This window comes from Pseudophryne corroboree, chromosome 8 (genome assembly GCF_028390025.1).
Source record: "Pseudophryne corroboree isolate aPseCor3 chromosome 8, aPseCor3.hap2, whole genome shotgun sequence".
NCBI lineage: Eukaryota > Metazoa > Chordata > Amphibia > Anura > Myobatrachidae > Pseudophryne > Pseudophryne corroboree.
In genome coordinates this window covers 375,799,124-375,821,558 of record NC_086451.1, presented here as the reverse complement: position 1 = coordinate 375,821,558, position 22,435 = coordinate 375,799,124, and the positions used below count along the sequence as shown (strand labels likewise).

At 28.3% G+C, this 22,435-nt stretch overlaps 23 non-coding genes across 23 annotated transcripts; all 23 read left to right on the top strand.

The window, feature by feature from the left end:
* The first annotated feature begins 1,248 nt into the window (after nt 1-1,248).
* TRNAR-UCG (transfer RNA arginine (anticodon UCG)) lies at nt 1,249-1,321 on the top strand. The gene has a single exon. It is a non-coding gene; the product is annotated as a tRNA-Arg (tRNA).
* A 1,417-nt stretch (nt 1,322-2,738) lies between these two features.
* On the top strand, nt 2,739-2,811 carry TRNAR-UCG (transfer RNA arginine (anticodon UCG)). The gene has a single exon. It is a non-coding gene; the product is annotated as a tRNA-Arg (tRNA).
* Nucleotides 2,812-3,483: 672 nt separating this feature from the next.
* TRNAQ-UUG (transfer RNA glutamine (anticodon UUG)) lies at nt 3,484-3,556 on the top strand. Its single transcript has one exon. It is a non-coding gene; the product is annotated as a tRNA-Gln (tRNA).
* A 1,417-nt stretch (nt 3,557-4,973) lies between these two features.
* Nucleotides 4,974-5,046, top strand: TRNAR-UCG (transfer RNA arginine (anticodon UCG)). The gene has a single exon. It is a non-coding gene; the product is annotated as a tRNA-Arg (tRNA).
* Nucleotides 5,047-5,718: 672 nt separating this feature from the next.
* TRNAQ-UUG (transfer RNA glutamine (anticodon UUG)) lies at nt 5,719-5,791 on the top strand. Its single transcript has one exon. It is a non-coding gene; the product is annotated as a tRNA-Gln (tRNA).
* A 671-nt stretch (nt 5,792-6,462) lies between these two features.
* Nucleotides 6,463-6,535, top strand: TRNAR-UCG (transfer RNA arginine (anticodon UCG)). Its single transcript has one exon. It is a non-coding gene; the product is annotated as a tRNA-Arg (tRNA).
* A 1,418-nt stretch (nt 6,536-7,953) lies between these two features.
* On the top strand, nt 7,954-8,026 carry TRNAQ-UUG (transfer RNA glutamine (anticodon UUG)). The gene has a single exon. It is a non-coding gene; the product is annotated as a tRNA-Gln (tRNA).
* A 671-nt stretch (nt 8,027-8,697) lies between these two features.
* On the top strand, nt 8,698-8,770 carry TRNAR-UCG (transfer RNA arginine (anticodon UCG)). The gene has a single exon. It is a non-coding gene; the product is annotated as a tRNA-Arg (tRNA).
* Nucleotides 8,771-9,442: 672 nt separating this feature from the next.
* Nucleotides 9,443-9,515, top strand: TRNAQ-UUG (transfer RNA glutamine (anticodon UUG)). The gene has a single exon. It is a non-coding gene; the product is annotated as a tRNA-Gln (tRNA).
* A 671-nt stretch (nt 9,516-10,186) lies between these two features.
* TRNAR-UCG (transfer RNA arginine (anticodon UCG)) lies at nt 10,187-10,259 on the top strand. Its single transcript has one exon. It is a non-coding gene; the product is annotated as a tRNA-Arg (tRNA).
* Nucleotides 10,260-11,677: 1,418 nt separating this feature from the next.
* On the top strand, nt 11,678-11,750 carry TRNAQ-UUG (transfer RNA glutamine (anticodon UUG)). Its single transcript has one exon. It is a non-coding gene; the product is annotated as a tRNA-Gln (tRNA).
* A 671-nt stretch (nt 11,751-12,421) lies between these two features.
* On the top strand, nt 12,422-12,494 carry TRNAR-UCG (transfer RNA arginine (anticodon UCG)). The gene has a single exon. It is a non-coding gene; the product is annotated as a tRNA-Arg (tRNA).
* A 671-nt stretch (nt 12,495-13,165) lies between these two features.
* Nucleotides 13,166-13,238, top strand: TRNAR-UCG (transfer RNA arginine (anticodon UCG)). Its single transcript has one exon. It is a non-coding gene; the product is annotated as a tRNA-Arg (tRNA).
* A 1,418-nt stretch (nt 13,239-14,656) lies between these two features.
* On the top strand, nt 14,657-14,729 carry TRNAR-UCG (transfer RNA arginine (anticodon UCG)). The gene has a single exon. It is a non-coding gene; the product is annotated as a tRNA-Arg (tRNA).
* Nucleotides 14,730-15,401: 672 nt separating this feature from the next.
* Nucleotides 15,402-15,474, top strand: TRNAR-UCG (transfer RNA arginine (anticodon UCG)). The gene has a single exon. It is a non-coding gene; the product is annotated as a tRNA-Arg (tRNA).
* A 674-nt stretch (nt 15,475-16,148) lies between these two features.
* On the top strand, nt 16,149-16,221 carry TRNAR-UCG (transfer RNA arginine (anticodon UCG)). Its single transcript has one exon. It is a non-coding gene; the product is annotated as a tRNA-Arg (tRNA).
* A 672-nt stretch (nt 16,222-16,893) lies between these two features.
* Nucleotides 16,894-16,966, top strand: TRNAR-UCG (transfer RNA arginine (anticodon UCG)). Its single transcript has one exon. It is a non-coding gene; the product is annotated as a tRNA-Arg (tRNA).
* Nucleotides 16,967-17,640: 674 nt separating this feature from the next.
* On the top strand, nt 17,641-17,713 carry TRNAR-UCG (transfer RNA arginine (anticodon UCG)). The gene has a single exon. It is a non-coding gene; the product is annotated as a tRNA-Arg (tRNA).
* A 673-nt stretch (nt 17,714-18,386) lies between these two features.
* On the top strand, nt 18,387-18,459 carry TRNAR-UCG (transfer RNA arginine (anticodon UCG)). The gene has a single exon. It is a non-coding gene; the product is annotated as a tRNA-Arg (tRNA).
* A 672-nt stretch (nt 18,460-19,131) lies between these two features.
* Nucleotides 19,132-19,204, top strand: TRNAR-UCG (transfer RNA arginine (anticodon UCG)). Its single transcript has one exon. It is a non-coding gene; the product is annotated as a tRNA-Arg (tRNA).
* Nucleotides 19,205-20,621: 1,417 nt separating this feature from the next.
* On the top strand, nt 20,622-20,694 carry TRNAR-UCG (transfer RNA arginine (anticodon UCG)). The gene has a single exon. It is a non-coding gene; the product is annotated as a tRNA-Arg (tRNA).
* A 672-nt stretch (nt 20,695-21,366) lies between these two features.
* Nucleotides 21,367-21,439, top strand: TRNAR-UCG (transfer RNA arginine (anticodon UCG)). The gene has a single exon. It is a non-coding gene; the product is annotated as a tRNA-Arg (tRNA).
* A 673-nt stretch (nt 21,440-22,112) lies between these two features.
* On the top strand, nt 22,113-22,185 carry TRNAR-UCG (transfer RNA arginine (anticodon UCG)). Its single transcript has one exon. It is a non-coding gene; the product is annotated as a tRNA-Arg (tRNA).
* Nucleotides 22,186-22,435: the final 250 nt, after the last annotated feature.

Here is a 22,435-nt window from a genome sequence, read left to right as displayed (position 1 = left end):
TCTTTAAGTTGATTTAAGGTTTCTCAAAATTCTAGGTTTGGGTATTGTGGAATACTAAACATTATTATTTTCTTTCAGAATAAATAACTAAAATTATTGTTGGATCAAAATTTGACATCTAAGTGTATATATTTTTAGATAAAGATAACATCTTATGTTTGGATTATAATAATGAAATCAGATCAAACATGATTCAAAGTGAAGAATCTCTAACCTTTAGGTCTTTTAACTGTTCAGTAAACTTTGTAGATTGCACATCAACCATTAAATATATTTCTCAGTTTGTTTAAGGTTTCTCAAACTTCTTGAATGGGGTATTGTAGAATACTAAACAATATTAGTTTTATTCAGAATTAATAATTGAAATTATTGTTGGATTAAAGTTTGTCATCTGAGTGTAAGATTATCCAAAACAGTTGTCTCAAAGAAACAAAACAAATATGTTTTTACTTTAATCTTTATATTACTATACTTTCTAAGGCGTTAATGTTTGGACAGACATTGACCACGTGGTCTAATGGATAAGGCGTCTGACTTCGGATCAGAAGATTGTGGATTCGAGTCACTTCGTGGTCATTGCATTCAATGTTATTTGTTTATACTGTATTTTTTTCATTAAGATTAAATATTATGTAAGGAATATAATAATGAAATCAGAACAAACACAGCTCAAAGTAAAATATCTCAAAACCTTTGTTCTTTAAACTATTTAGCAAACTTTGTAGATTGCACAGCAGTCAATGTATCTTTAAGTTGATTTAAGGTTTCTCAAAATTCTAGGCTTGGGTATTGCGGAATACTAAACATTATTATTTTCTTTCAGAATCAATAACTAAAATTATTGTTGGATCAAAGTTTGACATCTAAGTGTATATATTTTTAGATAAAGATAACATCTTATGTTTGGATTATAATAATGAAATCAGATCAAACATAATTCAAAGTGAAGAATCTCTAACCTTTTGGTCTTTTAACTATTCAGTAAACTTTGTAGATTGCACATCAACCATTAAATATATTTCTCAGTTTGTTTAAGGTTTCTCAAACTTCTTGAATGGGGTATTGTAGAATACTAAACAATATTAGTTTTATTCAGAATTAATAATTGAAATTATTGTTGGATTAAAGTTTGTCATCTGAGTGTAAGATTATCCAAAACAGTTGTCTCAAAGAAACAAAACAAATATGTTTTTACTTTAATCTTTATATTACTATACTTTCTTAGGCGTTAATCTTTGGACAGACATTGACCACGTGGTCTAATGGATAAGGCGTCTGACTTCGGATCAGAAGATTGAGGATTCGAGTCCCTTCGTGGTCATTGCATTCAATGTTATTTGTTTATACTGTATTTTTTTCATTAAGATTAAATATTTTGTAAGGAATATAATAATGAAATCAGAACAAACACAGCTCAAAGTAAAATATCTCAAAACCTTTGTTCTTTAAACTATTTAGCAAACTTTGTAGATTGCACAGCAGTCAATGTATCTTTAAGTTGATTTAAGGTTTCTCAAAATTCTAGGCTTGGGTATTGTGGAATACTAAACATTATTATTTTCTTTCAGAATCAATAACTAAAATTATTGTTGGATCAAAGTTTGACATCTAAGTGTATATATTTTTAGATAAAGATAACATCTTATGTTTGGATTATAATAATGAAATCAGATCAAACATGATTCAAAGTGAAGAATCTCTAACCTTTTGGTCTTTTAACTATTCAGTAAACTTTGTAGATTGCACATCAACCATTAAATATATTTTTCAGTTTGTTTAAGGTTTCTCAAACTTCTTGAATGGGGTATTGTAGAATACTAAACAATATTAGTTTTATTCAGAATTAATAATTGAAATTATTGTTGGATTAAAGTTTGTCATCTGAGTGTAAGATTATCCAAAACAGTTGTCTCAAAGAAACAAAACAAATATGTTTTTTACTTGAATCTTTATATTACTATACTTTCTTAGGCTTTAAAGTTTGGACAGACATTGACCACGTGGCCTAATGGATAAGGCGTCTGACTTTGGATCAGAAGATTGAAGGTTCGAGTCCCTTCATGGTCATTGCATTCAATGTTATTTGTTTATACTGTATTTTTTTCATTAAGATTAAATATTTTGTAAGGAATATAATAATGAAAGCAGAACAAACACAGCTCAAAGTAAAATATCTCAAAACCTTTGTTCTTTAAACTATTTAGCAAACTTTGTAGATTGCACAGCAGTCAATGTATCTTTAAGTTGATTTAAGGTTTCTCAAAATTCTAGGCTTGGGTATTGTGGAATACTAAACATTATTATTTTCTTTCAGAATCAATAACTAAAATTATTGTTGGATCAAAGTTTGACATCTATGTGTATATATTTTTAGATAAAGATAACATCTTATGTTTGGATTATAATAATTAAATCAGATCAAACATGATTCAAAGTGAAGAATCTCTAACCTTTTGGTCTATAAACTATTCAGTACACTTTGTAGATTGCACATCAACCATTAAATATATTTCTCAGTTTGTTTAAGGTTTCTCAAACTTCTTGAATGGGGTATTGTAGAATACTAAACAATATTAGTTTTATTCAGAATTAATAATTGAAATTATTGTTGGGTTAAAGTTTGACATCTGAGTGTAAGATTATCCAAAACAGTTGTCTCAAAGAAACAAAACAAATGTTTTTTACTTGAATCTTTATATTACTATACTTTCTTAGGCGTTAAACTTTGCACAGACATTGACCACGTGGCCTAATGGATAAGGCATCTGACTTCGGATCAGAAGATTGAGGGTTCGAGCCCCTTCGTGGTCATTGCATTCAATGTTATTTGTTTATACTGTATTTTTTTCATTAAGATTAAATATTTTGTAAGGAATATAATAATGAAATCAGAACAAACACAGCTCAAAGTAAAATATCTCAAAACCTTTGTTCTTTAAACTATTTAGCAAACTTTGTAGATTGCACAGCAGTCAATGTATCTTTAAGTTGATTTAAGGTTTCTCAAAATTCTAGGCTTGGGTATTGTGGAATACTAAACATTATTATTTTCTTTCCGAATCAATAACTAAAATTATTGTTGGATCAAAATTTGTCATCTAGGTTTATATATTTTTACATAAAGATAACATCTTATGTTTGGATTATAATAATGAAATCAGATCAAACATGATTCAAAGTGAAGAATCTCTAACCCTTTGGTCTTTAAACTATTCAGTAAACTTTGTAGATTGCACATCAACATTAAATATATTTCTCAGTTTGTTTAAGGTTTCTCAAACTTCTTGAATGGGGTATTGTAGAATACTAAACAATATTAGTTTTAATCAGAATTAATAATTGAAATTATTGTTGGATTAAAGTTTGTCATCTGAGTGTAAGATTATCCAAAACAGTTGTCTCAAAGAAACAAAACAAATATGTTTTTTACTTGAATCTTTATATTACTATACTTTCTTAGGCGTTAATCTTTGGACAGACATTGACCACGTGGTCTAATGGATAAGGCGTCTGACTTTGGATCAGAAGATTGAGGATTCGAGTCCCTTCGTGGTCATTGCATTCAATGTTATTTGTTTATACTGTATTTTTTTCATTAAGATTAAATATTTTGTAAGGAATATAATAATGAAAGCAGAACAAACACAGCTCAAAGTAAAATATCTCAAAACCTTTGTTCTTTAAACTATTTAGCAAACTTTGTAGATTGCACAGCAGTCAATGTATCTTTAAGTTGATTTAAGGTTTCTCAAAATTCTAGGCTTGGGTATTGTGGAATACTAAACATTATTATTTTCTTTCAGAATCAATAACTAAAATTATTGTTGGATCAAAGTTTGACATCTAAGTGTATATATTTTTAGATAAAGATAACATCTTATGTTTGGATTATAATAATGAAATCAGATCAAACATGATTCAAAGTGAAGAATCTCTAACCTTTTGGTCTTTTAACTATTCAGTAAACTTTGTAGATTGCACATCAACCATTAAATATATTTTTCAGTTTGTTTAAGGTTTCTCAAACTTCTTGAATGGGGTATTGTAGAATACTAAACAATATTAGTTTTATTCAGAATTAATAATTGAAATTATTGTTGGATTAAAGTTTGTCATCTGAGTGTAAGATTATCCAAAACAGTTGTCTCAAAGAAACAAAACAAATATGTTTTTTACTTGAATCTTTATATTACTATACTTTCTTAGGCTTTAAAGTTTGGACAGACATTGACCACGTGGCCTAATGGATAAGGCGTCTGACTTTGGATCAGAAGATTGAAGGTTCGAGTCCCTTCATGGTCATTGCATTCAATGTTATTTGTTTATACTGTATTTTTTTCATTAAGATTAAATATTTTGTAAGGAATATAATAATGAAAGCAGAACAAACACAGCTCAAAGTAAAATATCTCAAAACCTTTGTTCTTTAAACTATTTAGCAAACTTTGTAGATTGCACAGCAGTCAATGTATCTTTAAGTTGATTTAAGGTTTCTCAAAATTCTAGGCTTGGGTATTGTGGAATACTAAACATTATTATTTTCTTTCAGAATCAATAACTAAAATTATTGTTGGATCAAAGTTTGACATCTATGTGTATATATTTTTAGATAAAGATAACATCTTATGTTTGGATTATAATAATTAAATCAGATCAAACATGATTCAAAGTGAAGAATCTCTAACCTTTTGGTCTATAAACTGTTCAGTACACTTTGTAGATTGCACATCAACCATTAAATATATTTCTCAGTTTGTTTAAGGTTTCTCAAACTTCTTGAATGGGGTATTGTAGAATACTAAACAATATTAGTTTTATTCAGAATTAATAATTGAAATTATTGTTGGGTTAAAGTTTGACATCTGAGTGTAAGATTATCCAAAACAGTTGTCTCAAAGAAACAAAACAAATGTTTTTTACTTGAATCTTTATATTACTATACTTTCTTAGGCGTTAAACTTTGCACAGACATTGACCACGTGGCCTAATGGATAAGGCATCTGACTTCGGATCAGAAGATTGAGGGTTCGAGCCCCTTCGTGGTCATTGCATTCAATGTTATTTGTTTATACTGTATTTTTTTCATTAAGATTAAATATTTTGTAAGGAATATAATAATGAAATCAGAACAAACACAGCTCAAAGTAAAATATCTCAAAACCTTTGTTCTTTAAACTATTTAGCAAACTTTGTAGATTGCACAGCAGTCAATGTATCTTTAAGTTGATTTAAGGTTTCTCAAAATTCTAGGCTTGGGTATTGTGGAATACTAAACATTATTATTTTCTTTCAGAATCAATAACTAAAATTATTGTTGGATCAAAATTTGTCATCTAGGTTTATATATTTTTACATAAAGATAACATCTTATGTTTGGATTATAATAATGAAATCAGATCAAACATGATTCAAAGTGAAGAATCTCTAACCCTTTGGTCTTTAAACTATTCAGTAAACTTTGTAGATTGCACATCAACATTAAATATATTTCTCAGTTTGTTTAAGGTTTCTCAAACTTCTTGAATGGGGTATTGTAGAATACTAAACAATATTAGTTTTAATCAGAATTAATAATTGAAATTATTGTTGGATTAAAGTTTGTCATCTGAGTGTAAGATTATCCAAAACAGTTGTCTCAAAGAAACAAAACAAATATGTTTTTTACTTGAATCTTTATATTACTATACTTTCTTAGGCGTTAATCTTTGGACAGACATTGACCACGTGGTCTAATGGATAAGGCGTCTGACTTTGGATCAGAAGATTGAGGATTCGAGTCCCTTCGTGGTCATTGCATTCAATGTTATTTGTTTATACTGTATTTTTTTCATTAAGATTAAATATTTTGTAAGGAATATAATAATGAAAGCAGAACAAACACAGCTCAAAGTAAAATATCTCAAAACCTTTGTTCTTTAAACTATTTAGCAAACTTTGTAGATTGCACAGCAGTCAATGTATCTTTAAGTTGATTTAAGGTTTCTCAAAATTCTAGGCTTGGGTATTGTGGAATACTAAACATTATTATTTTCTTTCAGAATCAATAACTAAAATTATTGTTGGATCAAAGTTTGACATCTATGTGTATATATTTTTAGATAAAGATAACATCTTATGTTTGGATTATAATAATGAAATCAGATCAAACATGATTCAAAGTGAAGAATCTCTAACCGTTTGGTCTATAAACTATTCAGTAAACTTTGTAGATTGCACATCAACCATTAAATATATTTCTCAGTTTGTTTAAGGTTTCTCAAACTTCTTGAATGGGGTATTGTAGAATACTAAACAATATTAGTTTTATTCAGAATTAATAATTGAAATTATTGTTGGATTAAAGTTTGACATTTGAGTGTAAGATTATCCAAAACAGTTGTCTCAAAGAAATAAAACAAATGTTTTTTACTTGAATCTTTATATTACTATACTTTCTTAGGCGTTAAACTTTGCACAGACATTGACCACGTGGCCTAATGGATAAGGCATCTGACTTCGGATCAGAAGATTGAGGGTTCGAGCCCCTTCGTGGTCATTGCATTCAATGTTATTTGTTTATACTGTATTTTTTTCATTAAGATTAAATATTTTGTAAGGAATATAATAATGAAATCAGAACAAACACAGCTCAAAGTAAAATATCTCAAAACCTTTGTTCTTTAAACTATTTAGCAAACTTTGTAGATTGCACAGCAGTCAATGTATCTTTAAGTTGATTTAAGGTTTCTCAAAATTCTAGGCTTGGGTATTGTGGAATACTAAACATTATTATTTTCTTTCAGAATCAGTAACTAAAATTATTGTTGGATCAAAGTTTGTCATCTAGGTTTATATATTTTTACATAAAGATAACATCTTATGTTTGGATTATAATAATGAAATCAGATCAAACATGATTCAAAGTGAAGAATCTCTAACCCTTTGGTCTTTAAACTATTCAGTAAACTTTGTAGATTGCACATCAACATTAAATATATTTCTCAGTTTGTTTAAGGTTTCTCAAACTTCTTGAATGGGGTATTGTAGAATACTAAACAATATTAGTTTTAATCAGAATTAATAATTGAAATTATTGTTGGATTAAAGTTTGTCATCTGAGAGTAAGATTATCCAAAACAGTTGTCTCAAAGAAACAAAACAAATATGTTTTTTACTTGAATCTTTATATTACTATACTTTCTTAGGCGTTAATCTTTGGACAGACATTGACCACGTGGTCTAATGGATAAGGCGTCTGACTTCGGATCAGAAGATTGAGGATTTGAGTCCCTTCGTGGTCATTGCATTCAATGTTATTTGTTTATACTGTATTTTTTTCATTAAGATTAAATATTTTGTAAGGAATATAATAATGAAATCAGAACAAACACAGCTCAAAGTAAAATATCTCAAAACCTTTGTTCTTTAAACTATTTAGCAAACTTTGTAGATTGCACAGCAGTCAATGTATCTTTAAGTTGATTTAAGGTTTCTCAAAATTCTAGGCTTGGGTATTGTGGAATACTAAACATTATTATTTTCTTTCAGAATCAATAACTAAAATTATTGTTGGATCAAAGTTTGACATCTAAGTGTATATATTTTTAGATAAAGATAACATCTTATGTTTGGATTATAATAATGAAATCAGATCAAACATGATTCAAAGTGAAGAATCTCTAACCTTTTGGTCTTTTAACTATTCAGTAAACTTTGTAGATTGCACATCAACCATTAAATATATTTCTCAGTTTGTTTAAGGTTTCTCAAACTTCTTGAATGGGGTATTGTAGAATACTAAACAATATTAGTTTTATTCAGAATTAATAATTGAAATTATTGTTGGATTAAAGTTTGTCATCTGAGTGTAAGATTATCCAAAACAGTTGTCTCAAAGAAACAAAACAAATATGTTTTTTACTTGAATCTTTATATTACTATACTTTCTTAGGCTTTAATGTTTGGACAGACATTGACCACGTGGCCTAATGGATAAGGCGTCTGACTTTGGATCAGAAGATTGAAGGTTCGAGTCCCTTCGTGGTCATTGCATTCAATGTTATTTGTTTATACTGTATTTTTTTCATTAAGATTAAATATTTTGTAAGGAATATAATAATGAAAGCAGAACAAACACAGCTCAAAGTAAAATATCTCAAAACCTTTGTTCTTTAAACTATTTAGCAAACTTTGTAGATTGCACAGCAGTCAATGTATCTTTAAGTTGATTTAAGGTTTCTCAAAATTCTAGGCTTGGGTATTGTGGAATACTAAACATTATTATTTTCTTTCAGAATCAATAACTAAAAGTATTGTTGGATCAAAGTTTGACATCTATGTGTATATATTTTTAGATAAAGATAACATCTTATGTTTGGATTATAATAATGAAATCAGATCAAACATGATTCAAAGTGAAGAATCTCTAACCTTTTGGTCTATAAACTATTCAGTAAACTTTGTAGATTGCACATCAACCATTAAATATATTTCTCAGTTTGTTTAAGGTTTCTCAAACTTCTTGAATGGGGTATTGTAGAATACTAAACAATATTAGTTTTATTCAGAATTAATAATTGAAATTATTGTTGGATTAAAGTTTGACATTTGAGTGTAAGATTATCCAAAACAGTTGTCTCAAAGAAATAAAACAAATGTTTTTTACTTGAATCTTTATATTACTATACTTTCTTAGGCGTTAAACTTTGCACAGACATTGACCACGTGGCCTAATGGATAAGGCATCTGACTTCGGATCAGAAGATTGAGGGTTCGAGCCCCTTCGTGGTCATTGCATTCAATGTTATTTGTTTATACTGTATTTTTTTCATTAAGATTAAATATTTTGTAAGGAATATAATAATGAAATCAGAACAAACACAGCTCAAAGTAAAATATCTCAAAACCTTTGTTCTTTAAACTATTTAGCAAACTTTGTAGATTGCACAGCAGTCAATGTATCTTTAAGTTGATTTAAGGTTTCTCAAAATTCTAGGCTTGGGTATTGTGGAATACTAAACATTATTATTTTCTTTCAGAATCAATAACTAAAATTATTGTTGGATCAAAATTTGTCATCTAGGTTTATATATTTTTACATAAAGATAACATCTTATGTTTGGATTATAATAATGAAATCAGATCAAACATGATTCAAAGTGAAGAATCTCTAACCCTTTGGTCTTTAAACTATTCAGTAAACTTTGTAGATTGCACATCAACATTAAATATATTTCTCAGTTTGTTTAAGGTTTCTCAAACTTCTTGAATGGGGTATTGTAGAATACTAAACAATATTAGTTTTAATCAGAATTAATAATTGAAATTATTGTTGGATTAAAGTTTGTCATCTGAGTGTAAGATTATCCAAAACAGTTGTCTCAAAGAAACAAAACAAATATGTTTTTTACTTGAATCTTTATATTACTATACTTTCTTAGGCGTTAATCTTTGGACAGACATTGACCACGTGGTCTAATGGATAAGGCGTCTGACTTTGGATCAGAAGATTGAGGATTCGAGTCCCTTCGTGGTCATTGCATTCAATGTTATTTGTTTATACTGTATTTTTTTCATTAAGATTAAATATTTTGTAAGGAATATAATAATGAAAGCAGAACAAACACAGCTCAAAGTAAAATATCTCAAAACCTTTGTTCTTTAAACTATTTAGCAAACTTTGTAGATTGCACAGCAGTCAATGTATCTTTAAGTTGATTTAAGGTTTCTCAAAATTCTAGGCTTGGGTATTGTGGAATACTAAACATTATTATTTTCTTTCAGAATCAATAACTAAAATTATTGTTGGATCAAAGTTTGACATCTATGTGTATATATTTTTAGATAAAGATAACATCTTATGTTTGGATTATAATAATGAAATCAGATCAAACATGATTCAAAGTGAAGAATCTCTAACCTTTTGGTCTATAAACTATTCAGTAAACTTTGTAGATTGCACATCAACCATTAAATATATTTCTCAGTTTGTTTAAGGTTTCTCAAACTTCTTGAATGGGGTATTGTAGAATACTAAACAATATTAGTTTTATTCAGAATTAATAATTGAAATTATTGTTGGATTAAAGTTTGACATTTGAGTGTAAGATTATCCAAAACAGTTGTCTCAAAGAAATAAAACAAATGTTTTTTACTTGAATCTTTATATTACTATACTTTCTTAGGCGTTAAACTTTGCACAGACATTGACCACGTGGCCTAATGGATAAGGCATCTGACTTCGGATCAGAAGATTGAGGGTTCGAGCCCCTTCGTGGTCATTGCATTCAATGTTATTTGTTTATACTGTATTTTTTTCATTAAGATTAAATATTTTGTAAGGAATATAATAATGAAATCAGAACAAACACAGCTCAAAGTAAAATATCTCAAAACCTTTGTTCTTTAAACTATTTAGCAAACTTTGTAGATTGCACAGCAGTCAATGTATCTTTAAGTTGATTTAAGGTTTCTCAAAATTCTAGGCTTGGGTATTGTGGAATACTAAACATTATTATTTTCTTTCAGAATCAATAACTAAAATTATTGTTGGATCAAAGTTTGTCATCTAGGTTTATATATTTTTACATAAAGATAACATCTTATGTTTGGATTATAATAATGAAATCAGATCAAACATGATTCAAAGTGAAGAATCTCTAACCCTTTGGTCTTTAAACTATTCAGTAAACTTTGTAGATTGCACATCAACATTAAATATATTTCTCAGTTTGTTTAAGGTTTCTCAAACTTCTTGAATGGGGTATTGTAGAATACTAAACAATATTAGTTTTAATCAGAATTAATAATTGAAATTATTGTTGGATTAAAGTTTGTCATCTGAGAGTAAGATTATCCAAAACAGTTGTCTCAAAGAAACAAAACAAATATGTTTTTTACTTGAATCTTTATATTACTATACTTTCTTAGGCGTTAATCTTTGGACAGACATTGACCACGTGGTCTAATGGATAAGGCGTCTGACTTCGGATCAGAAGATTGAGGATTTGAGTCCCTTCGTGGTCATTGCATTCAATGTTATTTGTTTATACTGTATTTTTTTCATTAAGATTAAATATTTTGTAAGGAATATAATAATGAAATCAGAACAAACACAGCTCAAAGTAAAATATCTCAAAACCTTTGTTCTTTAAACTATTTAGCAAACTTTGTAGATTGCACAGCAGTCAATGTATCTTTAAGTTGATTTAAGGTTTCTCAAAATTCTAGGCTTGGGTATTGTGGAATACTAAACATTATTATTTTCTTTCAGAATCAATAACTAAAATTATTGTTGGATCAAAGTTTGACATCTAAGTGTATATATTTTTAGATAAAGATAACATCTTATGTTTGGATTATAATAATGAAATCAGATCAAACATGATTCAAAGTGAAGAATCTCTAACCTTTTGGTCTTTTAACTATTCAGTAAACTTTGTAGATTGCACATCAACCATTAAATATATTTCTCAGTTTGTTTAAGGTTTCTCAAACTTCTTGAATGGGGTATTGTAGAATACTAAACAATATTAGTTTTATTCAGAATTAATAATTGAAATTATTGTTGGATTAAAGTTTGTCATCTGAGTGTAAGATTATCCAAAACAGTTGTCTCAAAGAAACAAAACAAATATGTTTTTTACTTGAATCTTTATATTACTATACTTTCTTAGGCTTTAATGTTTGGACAGACATTGACCACGTGGCCTAATGGATAAGGCGTCTGACTTTGGATCAGAAGATTGAAGGTTCGAGTCCCTTCGTGGTCATTGCATTCAATGTTATTTGTTTATACTGTATTTTTTTCATTAAGATTAAATATTTTGTAAGGAATATAATAATGAAAGCAGAACAAACACAGCTCAAAGTAAAATATCTCAAAACCTTTGTTCTTTAAACTATTTAGCAAACTTTGTAGATTGCACAGCAGTCAATGTATCTTTAAGTTGATTTAAGGTTTCTCAAAATTCTAGGCTTGGGTATTGTGGAATACTAAACATTATTATTTTCTTTCAGAATCAATAACTAAAATTATTGTTGGATCAAAGTTTGACATCTATGTGTATATATTTTTAGATAAAGATAACATCTTATGTTTGGATTATAATAATGAAATCAGATCAAACATGATTCAAAGTGAAGAATCTCTAACCTTTTGGTCTATAAACTATTCAGTAAACTTTGTAGATTGCACATCAACCATTAAATATATTTCTCAGTTTGTTTAAGGTTTCTCAAACTTCTTGAATGGGGTATTGTAGAATACTAAACAATATTAGTTTTATTCAGAATTAATAATTGAAATTATTGTTGGATTAAAGTTTGACATTTGAGTGTAAGATTATCCAAAACAGTTGTCTCAAAGAAATAAAACAAATGTTTTTTACTTGAATCTTTATATTACTATACTTTCTTAGGCGTTAAACTTTGCACAGACATTGACCACGTGGCCTAATGGATAAGGCATCTGACTTCGGATCAGAAGATTGAGGGTTCGAGCCCCTTCGTGGTCATTGCATTCAATGTTATTTGTTTATACTGTATTTTTTTCATTAAGATTAAATATTTTGTAAGGAATATAATAATGAAAGCAGAACAAACACAGCTCAAAGTAAAATATCTCAAAACCTTTGTTCTTTAAACTATTTAGCAAACTTTGTAGATTGCACAGCAGTCAATGTATCTTTAAGTTGATTTAAGGTTTCTCAAAATTCTAGGCTTGGGTATTGTGGAATACTAAACATTATTATTTTCTTTCAGAATCAATAACTAAAATTATTGTTGGATCAAAGTTTGACATCTATGTGTATATATTTTTAGATAAAGATAACATCTTATGTTTGGATTATAATAATGAAATCAGATCAAACATGATTCAAAGTGAAGAATCTCTAACCTTTTGGTCTATAAACTATTCAGTAAACTTTGTAGATTGCACATCAACCATTAAATATATTTCTCAGTTTGTTTAAGGTTTCTCAAACTTCTTGAATGGGGTATTGTAGAATACTAAACAATATTAGTTTTATTCAGAATTAATAATTGAAATTATTGTTGGATTAAAGTTTGACATTTGAGTGTAAGATTATCCAAAACAGTTGTCTCAAAGAAATAAAACAAATGTTTTTTACTTGAATCTTTATATTACTATACTTTCTTAGGCGTTAAACTTTGCACAGACATTGACCACGTGGCCTAATGGATAAGGCATCTGACTTCGGATCAGAAGATTGAGGGTTCGAGCCCCTTCGTGGTCATTGCATTCAATGTTATTTGTTTATACTGCATTTTTTTCATTAAGATTAAATATTTTGTAAGGAATATAATAATGAAATCAGAACAAACACAGCTCAAAGTAAAATATCTCAAAACCTTTGTTCTTTAAACTATTTAGCAAACTTTGCAGATTGCACAGCAGTCAATGTATCTTTAAGTTGATTTAAGGTTTCTCAAAATTCTAGGCTTGGGTATTGTGGAATACTAAACATTATTATTTTCTTTCAGAATCAATAACTAAAATTATTGTTGGATCAAAGTTTGACATCTAAGTGTATATATTTTTAGATAAAGATAACATCTTATGTTTGGATTATAATAATGAAATCAGATCAAACATGATTCAAAGTGAAGAATCTCTAACCTTTTGGTCTTTTAACTATTCAGTAAACTTTGTAGATTGCACATCAACATTAAATATATTTCTCAGTTTGTTTAAGGTTTCTCAAACTTCTTGAATGGGGTATTGTAGAATACTAAACAATATTAGTTTTATTCAGAATTAATAATTGAAATTATTGTTGGATTAAAGTTTGTCATCTGAGTGTAAGATTATCCAAAACAGTTGTCTCAAAGAAACAAAACAAATATGTTTTTTACTTGAATCTTTATATTACTATACTTTCTTAGGCTTTAATGTTTGGACAGACATTGACCACGTGGCCTAATGGATAAACCGTCTGACTTTGGATCAGAAGATTGAAGGTTCGAGTCCCTTCGTGGTCATTGCATTCAATGTTATTTGTTTATACTGTATTTTTTTCATTAAGATTAAATATTTTGTAAGGAATATAATAATGAAAGCAGAACAAACACAGCTCAAAGTAAAATATCTCAAAACCTTTGTTCTTTAAACTATTTAGCAAACTTTGCAGATTGCACAGCAGTCAATGTATCTTTAAGTTGATTTAAGGTTTCTCAAAATTCTAGGCTTGGGTATTGTGGAATACTAAACATTATTATTTTCTTTCAGAATCAATAACTAAAATTATTGTTGGATCAAAGTTTGACATCTATGTGTATATATTTTTACATAAAGATAACATCTTATGTTTGGATTATAATAATGAAATCAGAACAAACATGATTCAAAGTGAAGAATCTCTAACCCTTTGGTCTTTAAACTATTCAGTAAACTTTGTAGATTGCACATCAACCATTAAATATATTTCTCAGTTTGTTTAAGGTTTCTCAAACTTCTTGAATGGGGTATTGTAGAATACTAAACAATATTAGTTTTATTCAGAATGAATAATTGAAATTATTGTTGGATTAAAGTTTGTCATCTGAGTGTAAGATTATCCAAAACAGTTGTCTCAAAGAAACAAAACAAATGTGTTTTTTACTTGAATCTTTATATTACTATACTTTCTTAGGCGTTAATCTTTAGACAGACATTGACCACGTGGCCTAATCGATAAGGCGTCTGACTTCGGATCAGAAGATTGAGGGTTCGAGTCCCTTCTTGGTCATTGCATTCAATGTTATTTGTTTATACTGTATTTTTTTCATTAAGATTAAATATTTTGTAAGGAATATAATAATGAAATCAGAACAAACACAGCTCAAAGTAAAATATCTCAAAACCTTTGTTCTTTAAACTATTTAGCAAACTTTGTAGATTGCACAGCAGTCAATGTATCTTTAAGTTGATTTAAGGTTTCTCAAAATTCTAGGCTTGGGTATTGTGGAATACTAAACATTATTATTTTCTTTCAGAATCAATAACTAAAATTATTGTTGGATCAAAGTTTGTCATCTAGGTTTATATATTTTTACATAAAGATAACATCTTATGTTTGGATTATAATAATGAAATCAGATCAAACATGATTCAAAGTGAAGAATCTCTAACCCTTTGGTCTTTAAACTATTCAGTAAACTTTGTAGATTGCACATCAACATTAAATATATTTCTCAGTTTGTTTAAGGTTTCTCAAACTTCTTGAATGGGGTATTGTAGAATACTAAACAATATTAGTTTTATTCAGAATTAATAATTGAAATTATTGTTGGATTAAAGTTTGTCATCTGAGTGTAAGATTATCCAAAACAGTTGTCTCAAAGAAACAAAACAAATATGTCTTTTACTTGAATCTTTATATTACTATACTTTCTTAGGCGTTAATCTTTGGACAGACATTGACCACGTGGTCTAATGGATAAGGCGTCTGACTTCGGATCAGAAGATTGAGGATTCGAGTCCCTTCGTGGTCATTGCATTCAATGTTATTTGTTTATACTGTATTTTTTTTCATTAAGATTAAATATTTTGTAAGGAATATAATAATGAAATCAGAACAAACACAGCTCAAAGTAAAATATCTCAAAACCTTTGTTCTTTAAACTATTTAGCAAACTTTGTAGATTGCACAGCAGTCAATGTATCTTTAAGTTGATTTAAGGTTTCTCAAAATTCTAGGCTTGGGTATTGTGGAATACTAAACATTGTTATTTTCTTTCAGAATCAATAACTAAAATTATTGTTGGATCAAAGTTTGTCATCTAGGTGTATATATTTTTACATAAAGATAACATCTTATGTTTGGATTATAATAATGAAATCAGAACAAACATGATTCAAAGTGAAGAATCTCTAACCCTTTGGTCTTTAAACTATTCAGTAAACTTTGTAGATTGCACATCAACCATTAAATATATTTCTCAGTTTGTTTAAGGTTTCTCAAACTTCTTGAATGGGGTATTGTAGAATACTAAACAATATTAGTTTTATTCAGAATTAATAATTGAAATTATTGTTGGATTAAAGTTTGTCATCTGAGTGTAAGATTATCCAAAACAGTTGTCTCAAAGAAACAAAACAAATATGTTTTTTACTTGAATCTTTATATTACTATACTTTCTTAGGCGTTAATCTTTGGACAGACATTGACCACGTGGCCTAATCGATAAGGCGTCTGACTTCGGATCAGAAGATTGAGGGTTCGAGTCCCTTCTTGGTCATTGCATTCAATGTTATTTGTTTATACTGTATTTTTTTCATTAAGATTAAATATTTTGTAAGGAATATAATAATGAAATCAGAACAAACACAGCTCAAAGTAAAATATCTCAAAACCTTTGTTCTTTAAACTATTTAGCAAACTTTGTAGATTGCACAGCAGTCAATGTATCTTTAAGTTGATTTAAGGTTTCTCAAAATTCTAGGCTTGGGTATTGTGGAATACTAAACATTATTATTTTCTTTCAGAATCAATAACTAAAATTATTGTTGGATCAAAGTTTGTCATCTAGGTTTATATATTTTTACATAAAGATAACATCTTATGTTTGGATTATAATAATGAAATCAGATCAAACATGATTCAAAGTGAAGAATCTCTAACCCTTTGGTCTTTAAACTATTCAGTAAACTTTGTAGATTGCACATCAACATTAAATATATTTCTCAGTTTGTTTAAGGTTTCTCAAACTTCTTGAATGGGGTATTGTAGAATACTAAACAATATTAGTTTTATTCAGAATTAATAATTGAAATTATTGTTGGATTAAAGTTTGTCATCTGAGTGTAAGATTATCCAAAACAGTTGTCTCAAAGAAACAAAACAAATATGTCTTTTACTTGAATCTTTATATTACTATACTTTCTTAGGCGTTAATCTTTGGACAGACATTGACCACGTGGTCTAATGGATAAGGCGTCTGACTTCGGATCAGAAGATTGAGGATTCGAGTCCCTTCGTGGTCATTGCATTCAATGTTATTTGTTTATACTGTATTTTTTTTCATTAAGATTAAATATTTTGTAAGGAATATAATAATGAAATCAGAACAAACACAGCTCAAAGTAAAATATCTCAAAACCTTTGTTCTTTAAACTATTTAGCAAACTTTGTAGATTGCACAGCAGTCAATGTATCTTTAAGTTGATTTAAGGTTTCTCAAAATTCTAGGCTTGGGTATTGTGGAATACTAAACATTGTTATTTTCTTTCAGAATCAATAACTAAAATTATTGTTGGATCAAAGTTTGTCATCTAGGTGTATATATTTTTACATAAAGATAACATCTTATGTTTGGATTATAATAATGAAATCAGAACAAACATGATTCAAAGTGAAGAATCTCTAACCCTTTGGTCTTTAAACTATTCAGTAAACTTTGTAGATTGCACATCAACCATTAAATATATTTCTCAGTTTGTTTAAGGTTTCTCAAACTTCTTGAATGGGGTATTGTAGAATACTAAACAATATTAGTTTTATTCAGAATTAATAATTGAAATTATTGTTGGATTAAAGTTTGTCATCTGAGTGTAAGATTATCCAAAACAGTTGTCTCAAAGAAACAAAACAAATATGTTTTTTACTTGAATCTTTATATTACTATACTTTCTTAGGCGTTAATCTTTGGACAGACATTGACCACGTGGCCTAATGGATAAGGCGTCTGACTTCGGATCAGAAGATTGAGGATTCGAGTCCCTTCGTGGTCATTGCATTCAATGTTATTTGTTTATACTGTATTTTTTTCATTAAGATTAAATATTTTGTAAGGAATATAATAATGAAATCAGAACAAACACAGCTCAAAGTAAAATATCTCAAAACCTTTGTTTTTTAAACTATTTAGCAAACTTTGTAGATTGCACAGCAGTCAATGTATCTTTAAGTTGATTTAAGGTTTCTCAAAATTCTAGGCTTGGGTATTGTGGAATACTAAACATTGTTATTTTCTTTCAGAATCAATAACTAAAATTATTGTTGGATCAAAGTTTGTCATCTAGGTGTATATATTTTTACATAAAGATAACATCTTATGTTTGGATTATAATAATGAAATCAGAACAAACATGATTCAAAGTGAAGAATTTCTAACCCTTTGGTCTTTAAACTATTCAGTAAACTTTGTAGATTGCACATCAACCATTAAATATATTTCTCAGTTTGTTTAAGGTTTCTCAAACTTCTTGAATGGGGTATTGTAGAATACTAAACAATATTAGTTTTATTCAGAATGAATAATTGAAATTATTGTTGGATTAAAGTTTGTCATCTGAGTGTAAGATTATCCAAAACAGTTGTCTCAAAGAAACAAAACAAATGTGTTTTTTACTTGAATCTTTATATTACTATACTTTCTTAGGCGTTAATCTTTAGACAGACATTGACCACGTGGCCTAATGGATAAGGCGTCTGACTTCGGATCAGAATATTGAGGGTTCGAGTCCCTTCGTGGTCATTGCATTCAATGTTATTTGTTTATACTGTATTTTTTTCATTAAGATTAAATATTTTGTACGGAATATAATAATGAAATCAGAACAAACACAGCTCAAAGTAAAATATCTCAAAACCTTTGTTCTTTAAACTATTTAGCAAACTTTGTAGATTGCACAGCAGTCAATGTATCTTTAAGTTGATTTAAGGTTTCTCAAAATTCTAGGCTTGGGTATTGTGGAATACTAAACATTGTTATTTTCTTTCAGAATCAATAACTAAAATTATTGTTGGATCAAAGTTTGTCATCTAGGTTTATATATTTTTACATAAAGATAACATCTTATGTTTGGATTATAATAATGAAATCAGATCAAACATGATTCAAAGTGTAGAATCTCTAACCCTTTGGTCTTTAAACTATTCACTAAACTTTGTAGATTGCACATCAACATTAAATATATTTCTCAGTTTGTTTAAGGTTTCTCAAACTTCTTGAATGGGGTATTGTAGAATACTAAACAATATTAGTTTTATTCAGAATTAATAATTGAAATTATTGTTGGATTAAAGTTTGTCATCTGAGTGTAAGATTATCCAAAACAGTTATCTCAAAGAAACAAAACAAATATGTTTTTTACTTGAATCTTTATATTACTATACTTTCTTAGGCGTTAATCTTTGGACAGACATTGACCACGTGGTCTAATGGATAAGGCGTCTGACTTCGGATCAGAAGATTGAGGATTCGAGTCCCTTCGTGGTCATTGCATTCAATGTTATTTGTTTATACTGTATTTTTTTCATTAAGATTAAATATTTTGTAAGGAATATAATAATGAAATCAGAACAAACACAGCTCAAAGTAAAATATCTCAAAACCTTTGTTCTTTAAACTATTTAGCAAACTTTGTAGATTGCACAGCAGTCAATGTATCTTTAAGTTGATTTAAGGTTTCTCAAAATTCTAGGCTTGGGTATTGTGGAATACTAAACATTGTTATTTTCTTTCAGAATCAATAACTAAAATTATTGTTGGATCAAAGTTTGTCATCTAGGTGTATATATTTTTACATAAAGATAACATCTTATGTTTGGATTATAATAATGAAATCAGAACAAACATGATTCAAAGTGAAGAATCTCTAACCCTTTGGTCTTTAAACTATTCAGTAAACTTTGTAGATTGCACATCAACCATTAAATATATTTCTCAGTTTGTTTAAGGTTTCTCAAACTTCTTGAATGGGGTATTGTAGAATACTAAACAATATTAGTTTTATTCAGAATTAATAATTGAAATTATTGTTGGATAAAAGTTTGTCATCTGAGTGTAAGATTATCCAAAACAGTTGTCTCAAAGAAACAAAACAAATATGTTTTTTACTTGAATCTTTATATTACTATACTTTCTTAGGCTTTAAAGTTTGGACAGACATTGACCACGTGGCCTAATGGATAAGGCGTCTCACTTTGGATCAGAAGATTGAAGGTTCGAGTCCCTTCGTGGTCATTGCATTCAATGTTATTTGTTTATACTGTATTTTTTTCATTAAGATTAAATATTTTGTAAGGAATATAATAATGAAAGCAGAACAAACACAGCTCAAAGTAAAATATCTCAAAACCTTTGTTCTTTAAACTATTTAGCAAACTTTGTAGATTGCACAGCAGTCAATGTATCTTTAAGTTGATTTAAGGTTTCTCAAAATTTTAGGCTTGGGTATTGTGGAATACTAAACATTATTATTTTCTTTCAGAATCAATAACTAAAATTATTGTTGGATCAAAGTTTGACATCTATGTGTATATATTTTTAGATAAAGATAACATCTTATGTTTGGATTATAATAATGAAATCAGATCAAACATGATTCAAAGTGAAGAATCTCTAACCTTTTGGTCTATAAACTATTCAGTAAACTTTGTAGATTGCACATCAACCATTAAATATATTTCTCAGTTTGTTTAAGGTTTCTCAAACTTCTTGAATGGGGTATTGTAGAATACTAAACAATATTAGTTTTATTCAGAATTAATAATTGAAATTATTGTTGGATTAAAGTTTGACATCTGAGTGTAAGATTATCCAAAACAGTTGTCTCAAAGAAACAAAACAAATGTTTTTTACTTGAATCTTTATATTACTATACTTTCTTAGGCGTTAAACTTTGCACAGACATTGACCACGTGGCCTAATGGATAAGGCATCTGACTTCGGATCAGAAGATTGAGGGTTCGAGCCCCTTCGTGGTCATTGCATTCAATGTTATTTGTTTATACTGTATTTTTTTCATTAAGATTAAATATTTTGTAAGGAATATAATAATGAAATCAGAACAAACACAGCTCAAAGTAAAATATCTCAAAACCTTTGTTCTTTAAACTATTTAGCAAACTTTGTAGATTGCACAGCAGTCAATGTATCTTTAAGTTGATTTAAGGTTTCTCAAAATTCTAGGCTTGGGTATTGTGGGATACTAAACATTATTATTTTCTTTCAGAATCAATAACTAAAATTATTGTTGGATCAAAGTTTGTCATCTAGGTTTATATATTTTTACATAAAGATAACATCTTATGTTTGGATTATAATAATGAAATCAGATCAAACATGATTCAAAGTGAAGTATCTCTAACCCTTTGGTCTTTAAACTATTCAGTAAACTTTGTAGATTGCACATCAACATTAAATATATTTCTCAGTTTGTTTAAGGTTTCTCAAACTTCTTGAATGGGGTATTGTAGAATACTAAACAATATTAGTTTTAATCAGAATTAATAATTGAAATTATTGTTGGATTAAAGTTTGTCATCTGAGTGTAAGATTATCCAAAACAGTTGTCTCAAAGAAACAAAACAAATATGTTTTTTACTTGAATCTTTATATTACTATACTTTCTTAGGCGTTAATCTTTGGACAGACATTGACCATGTGGCCTAATGGATAAGGCGTCTGACTTCGGATCAGAAGATTGAGGATTCGAGTCCCTTCGTGGTCATTGCATTCAATGTTATTTGTTTATACTGTATTTTTTTCATTAAGATTAAATATTTTGTAAGGAATATAATAATGAAATCAGAACAAACACAGCTCAAAGTAAAATATCTCAAAACCTTTGTTTTTTAAACTATTTAGCAAACTTTGTAGATTGCACAGCAGTCAATGTATCTTTAAGTTGATTTAAGGTTTCTCAAAATTCTAGGCTTGGGTATTGTGGAATACTAAACATTGTTATTTTCTTTCAGAATCAATAACTAAAATTATTGTTGGATCAAAGTTTGTCATCTAGGTGTATATATTTTTACATAAAGATAACATCTTATGTTTGGATTATAATAATGAAATCAGAACAAACATGATTCAAAGTGAAGAATCTCTAACCCTTTGGTCGTTAAACTATTCAGTAAACTTTGTAGATTGCACATCAACCATTAAATATATTTCTCAGTTTGTTTAAGGTTTCTCAAACTTCTTGAATGGGGTATTGTAGAATACTAAACAATATTAGTTTTATTCAGAATTAATAATTGAAATTATTGTTGGATTAAAGTTTGTCATCTGAGTGTAAGATTATCCAAAACAGTTGTCTCAAAGAAACAAAACAAATGTGTTTTTTACTTGAATCTTTATATTACTATACTTTCTTAGGCGTTAATCTTTAGACAGACATTGACCACGTGGCCTAATGGATAAGGCGTCTGACTTCGGATCAGAAGATTGAGGGTTCGAGTCCCTTCGTGGTCATTGCATTCAATGTTATTTGTTTATACTGTATTTTTTTCATTAAGATTAAATATTTTGTAAGGAATATAATAATGAAATCAGAACAAACACAGCTCAAAGTAAAATATCTCAAAACCTTTGTTCTTTAAACTATTTAGCAAACTTTGTAGATTGCACAGCAGTCAATGTATCTTTAAGTTGATTTAAGGTTTCTCAAAATTCTAGGCTTGGGTATTGTGGAATACTAAACATTATTATTTTCTTTCAGAAT